Below are 7,920 nucleotides of genomic sequence, written 5' to 3'. Positions count from 1 at the left end.
TCTACAGAGTGAGTTCCAGGACAGCCAGGGCTACACAGAGAAACCCTATCTCGAAAAAAACAAAAAAACAAACAAACAAACAAAAAGTTCAAAGGCAAGCAGTGAAGTGGTACAACAGTCTTGTGTAACTAGACAAAGTATTATCAGCCAACCTTTAAGCTGATTGGTCCTGACTGAGGTAAGAAGTGGTGGACAGGTGCTGAACAAGGAAGTTTCAGAACATTGAGATAACAGGTACAAGGGATTCAGCCATACCTTTTTGGCTTATTAGTAACATACTTTAGTGTCAGCTATGGATAATTATGTCTAGGAAGTAGAGTCTGAGAACCTAAACTTAGTTTCACCTTATGAGCAAAATGGAGACTGAATACCAAATGGCTACTGCTGTGTTAAAAGGAGCAGGCCTCAACAGGCAACATACTTTTTAAAAGAATATCTTTGGGCTAGAGAGATGGCTCCACTGTTAAAGGATAGGCTTACAGCGAAAAATGTCAAAAGAATATCTTTCTTTTGACATTTTTAAGAATTTATTTATTTATTATTATAAATGAGTACACAGAAGAGAGTATCAGATTTCATTATGGATAGTTGTGAGCCACCATGTGGTTGCTGGGATCCGAACTCAGGACCTTCGGAAGAGCAGTCAGTGCTCTTACCCGCTGAGCCATCTCTCCAGCCCCTGTCAATAAAAAGAAATATTTTTTAAAAAGAAATAATGTGAATGCTAAAGAAATGGCTTTCTGGTGAAGAGCACTTGCTCACATGTAGAATGTCCAGGCTAATGTCAGGGATCACCTTTGCCCACTCTTCTACCATTCATTGAAGAAGGGTCTCTCAGTCAAACACAGAATTCACTGCTATGGCTGGTCATGCCAGCCAGCTTTCTCTGCTGATCTTCTGTCTCTGCCTTCTGAGGCTGGAATTATAGGCAACCACAGCCATTGATCATTTACTTAGTTCCTGGGGATCCAAGTTCTAGTCCTCACACTTACATGGCAAGTGCTTTAACCACTAAGTCAGTCATCTTCCCAGCCACTTTGAATAATTCCTTACTATCCAAAAGGTATCACAGGGAACAGAACAGAAATCAGCCATCGTGGTGCACACCTGGCATGCTAGCATTTGTATGGAGAGGAAGAAGGATTAGAGCTTGAATGCCGACAAGAGCAGCGGCCGGCGGGCGCACGCAACTCGCGGCACCTGGGCTCTGCGCTCCTCCCGCTTGCAGCGCCTGCTCCGCGGGTCGGCCACCAGGGTCCCGAGCAGCTCCGGAGCGGCGGGCGTCGTGCACGCTGTGCCGCCGACGGATCCGGACTGGAGCCGCGATGCCGGGCACTTCAAGACAGTCGGGTCGCGAGACGGGCTCAGAGCCCTGCTCTCGCTGCATCAGGAAGACCAAGAGAATATTAACCCCGGGAAACTGGCGCCAGCCCAGCAGCCACGGGCGCAGGCAGTGCTGAAGGCCGGGAACGTGCGGGTACCCGCGCCGCAGCAGAGGGTCAAGACTGGAGGCTTGCACCTCTTAAGGACCTTCCTGTAAACGATGAGCATGCCGCTGCTGTTCCTTCTTGGAAAGCAGTTAGTAAGCAGCCTGCCTTCACCATTCATGTGGATGAAGCAGAAGAGAGGCAGCAGAGGCCAGCTGAGCTTAAAGAAGCAGAGTGTGAAGATGTCCTGGCTTTTAATGCAGTTGTCTCTTTACCTGGAGCAAGAAAACCACGGACACCTCTTGACTATCCAATGGATAATAGTTTTGAATCACCACATGCTATGGATATGTCTATTGTCTTAGAAGACGAAAAGCCAGTGAATGTTAATGAAGTACCTGACTATCAAGAAGATATTCACACGTACCTTAGGGAAATGGAGGTTACATGTAAGCCTAAAGTGGGTTCTATGAAGAGGCAGCCAGACATCACTAACAGTATGCGACCATCCTTGTGGACTGGCTAGTTGAAGTGGAGAAGAATATAAACTACAGAATATGAGCCCCTGCATCTGGCTGTGAACTACATCGATAGATTCCTCTCCTCCATGTCTGTGCTAAGAGGGAAAAAAAGCTTCAGCTTGGGAGCACGGCTGCTATACTGCTAGCTTCGAAGTTTGAAGAAGTATATCCCCCAGGGGTAGCAGCGTTTGTGTACATTACAGACGATACCTATTCCAAGAAGCAGGCTCTGAGAATGGAGCACCTAGTATTGAAAGTCCTTGCTTTTGACTTGGCTGCACCAACAGTAAATCAGTTCCTTACCCAGTACTTCCTGCACCTGCAGCCTGCAAACTGCAGGGTTGGAAGCTTAGCAATGTTTTTGGGAGAATTAAGTTTTGATAGATGCTGACCCATATCTCAAGTATTTGCCATCACTTATTGCTGGAGCTGCCTTTCACTGAGCTCTCTACACAGACACAGGACAAAGTTGGCCTGAGTCATTGGTACAACAGACTGGATACACCCTAGAAAGTCTTAAGCCTTGTCTCGTGGACCTTCACCAGACCTACCTCAAAGCACCACAGCATGGCCAACAGTCAATAAGGGAAAAGCACAAGCATTCAAAATATCACAGAGTTTCTCTTCTCAACCCACCAGAGACACTAAGTGTGTGAGAGTGAAAGACTGCCACCTTTGCTTGAAATAGGAGTGCTCAGAGTTCATGCCGTACAGTTTTTAATCTTGGGTTTAAATTTTACAATCATTTCTGAATGTCGATGGTATAGTCGCAGACAAATTATGGTATCCATTGCTTTTAGAATGGTTTTAATTTGTATATCTTTTGTACATGTGTCTATCTTAGATAACTGGATAATTTTAATTGGTTTGTTAACTAACATTGGTGCTGCCAACTGTCAGGATAATAAGAATAAATTGATTTGGATATCTTTGCAAGTCAAAGTTTAAAAAAAAAAAAAGAACTTGAATGCCAACAATAGCTACATAGAAACTTTAAGGCTAGCCTGAACCACATAACACCCTCTCTCCAAAACAAACAAAAACAAAAAAGAGAAAAAGAACAGAGCCTGCCTCTGGAATAGGGACATCAAGGAAAGAAAAGTAGGATACAAAATAGAAGGGAAGGCTACTTTTGAATGCATTTGCATTAATTACACACTCAAAAAGTAAAATTATCTTAAAATAAAATTAGTGAAAACTGGGTATGGTGGCACACAGGTTTAACCCTAGTATTCAGGAAGCAGAGATTCAGGCTTATCTCTGTGAGTTCAAGGCCAGCTATGTCTACACAGCAAGTGGCAGGCCCACTAAGGCTAAATACAGTGAGATATTTGTCTAAAAGAAAATGAAAAAAAGCAATAATTAAACAAACCAATAAATAATAAAGTTAGTGGGCTGGTGGGGTAGCTTAAGCTTAAAGTTCTAGTGCTTGGGAGGCTGAGACAAGAAGAATATCAAGAGTTCAAGACCAGTCTGGGCTACAAGTGAGGCCCAGTTATCACCAGAAAGGAAGAAAAGAAGGAAGGAAGGGAGGGAGGGAGGGAGGGAGGGAGGGAGGGAAAGAGGGAGGAAGGGAGGGAGAGAGGGAGGGAAGGAGGAAGATAAGGAATTTCGAGAAAAAACGAGGAAGGAAAATAAGGAGTTGTGTGATAAAATCAAAAGGCTCCAGACATAAGTAAACAATCTAAAAGTTGCTAAGTGTGTCAAGAAGAGAATCTTCTCTCCAGCAGCCATAGAGCTCATGTTGCAGAAAATCAAACTGAAGCTCTCATTATTAGGTTGGCTGAATTTCAGCGAAAATTCAAGTCTCAGCCTCAGAGGGTGTCAGCGGTTAAAGTAAGGGCATTAGTTGGCAAAGAATGGGATCCTATAACTTGAGATGGGGATGTGTGGGAAGACTCCATTGAAGCTGAGAATTTTGAATCTTCAGATTCTCAAGGGTTTGCCCCACCTGAGGAAGTAGCACCCTCAGCCCCACCTCTTGAAATAATGCCTTCCCCACATGAGGAAGTTAATCCCCCAGAGTCTGATAAGACAGCAGTGACTTTCGCTGAAGAAAATGCCAGACAAGACAATACTGATGTTTCTCAAGGCCCAACAATAGTTCTTCTAGAGCTATAACCAGACTCAAGGCAAAACAGGCCCCTAGAGGGGAGGTAGAAAGTGTAGTCCATGAGGAAATTCAATACACTACTAAGGAGCTTAATGAGTTTGCTAATTCATTCAAGCAGAAGTCTGAGGAATATGTGTGGGAATGGATTTTAAGGGTGTGGGATAATGGTGGAAGGAACATAAAACTAGAGCAGGCTGAATTTATTGACATGGGCCCTCTGAGTGAAGATTCTAGGTTTAATATGGAAGCTTGCACAGTTAAAAAAGGTGTCAGAAGTTTGAATGGTTGGCTGGAGCATTTATCAAAAGATGGCCTACTGAAAAGGAGTTAGAAATACCTGATATCCCTTGGCTTAGTGTTGAAGAAGGGATTTTAAGGCTTAGGGAAATTGCAATGCTAGAGTAGATATGTTGTGTAAAACCAAATCCTTCACAATGGGAAGGTCCAGAAGATATGCCCTTCACCAGTCCTACAAGATGCAAACTGGTGAGAGGGGCAACAGCACGTATGAAGGGTTTTGCTCTTGCCCTTTTCCTTGTGCCAGACCTTAGCGTTGGAGATGCTGCTGCTCAATTAGATGAATTAAATTCAATGGATTTAATTGGGCCCCAAGGTAACAAGGGCCAGGGGGCAGCATTGAATCAACAGAGACAAGGTGATCATAGTTATTATAATGGACAGCGTAGACAAAGCAATGTTCATAATGGTATAACCCGTAATGGTCAGCACAGGAGAGGTGAAATTTAAAATGGCATGACTCCTTTGGACCTTTGGTCCTGGCTAATCAATCATGGTGTTTCCAGGCACGAAATAGATAGGAAGCCCACTGCATATCTGTTTGACCTGTACAAGCAGAAAAATTTTCAAACAAAGGAAAGAAGGGCTACATTGGATTGTGGCAAAAGACAGTCTTGGCCAGTGAATCAATTTCCAGACTTGGGCCAGTTTGCAGATACAGAACCGCTTGAATGAAGGGGTGACCAGGTTCCTCTGAGGGAGGATCTTGATAAGATAACTAGAAGTTTTGCTGTTAGCCTTTCTCCAGTTCTTCGCCAGAGGGACCTACAGCCTTTTACAAGAGTAACTGTACACTAGGGAAAAGGAAATAATCAGACTTTCCGGAGTCTATTGGATACTGGTTCTGAATTGACACTGATCCCAGGAGATCCCAAGAAACATTGTGGCCCTCCAATTAAAGTAGGGGCTTATGGGGGACAAGTGATTAATGGAGTTTTGACTGATGTTCGACTTACAGTAGGTCCAGTAGGTCCCCGAACACATCCTGTGGTCATTTCTCCAGTTCCAGAATGTATAATTGGAATAGGTATACTCAGAAATTGGCAGAATTCTCACAAAGATTCCCTGACTTGTGGAGTGAGAGCTATTATGGTTGGAAAGACTAAATGGAAGCCTTTAGAGTTGCCTCTGCCAAAGAAAATAGTGAATCAAAGACAGTATCATATTCCTGGAGGAATTGAAGAAATTACTGCCACTATCAAGGACTTGAAAGATGCAAGGGTGGTGGCTCCCACCACATCTCTCTTTAACTCTCCTATCTGGCCAGTGCAGAAGACAGATGGATCATGGAGAATGACAGTTGATTATCGAAAACCAAATCAAGTAGTAACTCCAATTGCAGCTGCTGTAGCAAATGTAATTTCTTTACTTGAACTAATTAACACATCTCCTGGTACCGAATATGCAGTCATTGATCTGGCAAATGCCTTCTTCTCAGTACCTGTCCATAAGGACCACCAGAAGCAATTTGCTTTCAGTTGGCAAGGCCAGCAGTATACCTTTACAGTTTTGCCTCAAGGATATATTAACTCTCCTGCCCTGTGTCATAACTTAGTTAGAAGATATCTTGATCATTTGTCTCTTCCACAAAATATCACATTGGTGCATTATATTGATGACATTATGCTGATTGGACCAAGTGAGCAGGAAGTAGCGACCACCTTGTGTGGAGAGCGGTAGAGCTGGAGAGGCATACGCCATGACAAGCTGTCGACTCCTGGTAAACAACTGTTTGCGCATGTGCATAGAGAACTGTTTGCGCATGTGCTTAGAGTGAAAAGACGCCAAGTCATGGCCCATCCCGGGGCATCACGTGGGGTGATGAGCAAACAGCCAATCATGGGCGGACACGCCGCGCTGTGGTGTATATAAGCAGTGCCGATTATTGGCTCGGTCCCTTTTCTCCTCTTCATGATGCAATAAACGCTTGCTGCAGAAGGATCCTAGTGTCCGCGTGTCTTCTTGCTGGCGAGACGACTGCGCGGGCAACAACCTTGGACTCATTGGTAACACATATGTGTACCAGAGGATGGGAAATAAATCCAACCAAAATTCAAGGACCATCTACCTCAGTGAAATTTTTAGGAGTCCAGTGGTGTGGGGCATGCAGAGATATTCCTTCTATGGTGAAAGATAAGTTATTGCACCTGGCCCCTCCCACCACCAAGAGAGAAGCACAACGTTTAGTGGGTCTCTTTGGATTCTGGAGACAGCACATTCCTCACTTGGGTATGAACTCAGGCCCATTTACCAAGTGACTCAGAAAGCTGCTAGCTTTGTGTGGGGCATGGAACAGGAGAAGGCTTTTTAACAGGTCCAGGCTGCTGTGCAGGCTGCTCTACCACTTGGACCATATGATCCAGCAGACCCCATGGTACTTGAGGTGTCTATGGCAGATAGAGATGCTGTTTGGAGCTTCTGGCAGGCCCAAATCACAGAAGAGACCCTTAGGATTTTGGAGCAAAGCTCTACCATCATCTGCAGACAACTATTCTCCCTTTGAAAAACAGCTCTTAGCTGGGCAGTGGTAGCACATGCTTTAATCCCAGCACTTGGGAGGCAGAGGCAGGTGGATTTCTGAATTCGAGGCCAGCCTGGTCTACAGAGTGAGTTCCAGGACAGCCAGGGCTATACAGAGAAACCCTGTCTCAAAAAAAAACAAAACAAAAAAAAAGGGGAAAAAAAGAAAAAGAAAAACAGCTCTTGGCCTGCTATTGGGCCTTAGCGGAAACTGAACGTTGACAATAGGACAAGTTACTATGCGACCTGAACTACCCATCATGAGCTGGGTGCTATCAGACCCTTCAAGTCATAAAGTAGGTCGTGCACAGCAGCAGTCAATTATCAAATGGAAGTGATATATATGTGATTGGGCCAGAGCAGATCCTGAGGGCACAAGCAAGTTACATGAAGAAGTCGCTCAAATGCCTATGAGCTCCTGTTACAATGCCATCTGCTGCCAAGCATGCACCTATAGCCTCATGGGGTGTTCCCTATGATCATCTGACTGAAGAAGAGAAGACTAGGACCTGGTTTACTGATGGCTCTGCACATTATGCAGGCACCACCCAGAAGTGGACAGCTGCAGCATTACAACCCCTTTCCAGGACTACCCTGAAAGATACAGGTGAAGGAAAATCTTCACAGTGGGCAGAACTTTGGGCAGTACACATGGTATTACAGTTGGTTTGGAAGAAGAAATGGCCAAATGTACGATTGTTCACTGACTCATGGACTGTAGCCAATAGATTGGCTGGATGATCAGGGACCTGGAAAGATCACAATTGGAAAATTGGTGAGAAAGACATCTGGGGAAGAAGTATGTGGATAGATCTCTCCAAATGGGCAGAGGATGTGAAGATATTTGTGTCCCATGTAAATGCTCACCAAAAGGTGACTTCATCTGAGGAGTCCAATAATCAAGTGGATAAGATGACCCGTTCAGTGGACAGTCGGCCTCTTTCCCCAGCCATCTCTGTCATTGCTCAATGGGTACATGAACAAAGTGGTCATGGTGGCCGAGATGGAGGTTATGCTTGGGCTCAACAACACAGACTTCCAC

At 44.7% G+C, this 7,920-nt stretch overlaps 1 long non-coding RNA gene and 1 pseudogene across 1 annotated transcript in view; both read left to right on the top strand.

Annotated features, from left to right (window-relative positions):
* The window catches only part of LOC116069245, a 14,247-nt gene that overhangs the window by 2,562 nt on the left and 3,765 nt on the right, over nucleotides 1-7,920 (top strand). The window lies entirely within an intron of this gene.
* Nucleotides 1,326-3,277, top strand: LOC116069243 (annotated as a pseudogene).

This window comes from Mastomys coucha, unplaced genomic scaffold, assembly GCF_008632895.1.
Source record: "Mastomys coucha isolate ucsf_1 unplaced genomic scaffold, UCSF_Mcou_1 pScaffold22, whole genome shotgun sequence".
Taxonomy (NCBI): domain Eukaryota; kingdom Metazoa; phylum Chordata; class Mammalia; order Rodentia; family Muridae; genus Mastomys; species Mastomys coucha.
The sequence above is the reverse complement of the archived record's forward strand: the minus strand, read 5'-3'. Positions and strand labels throughout refer to the sequence as shown.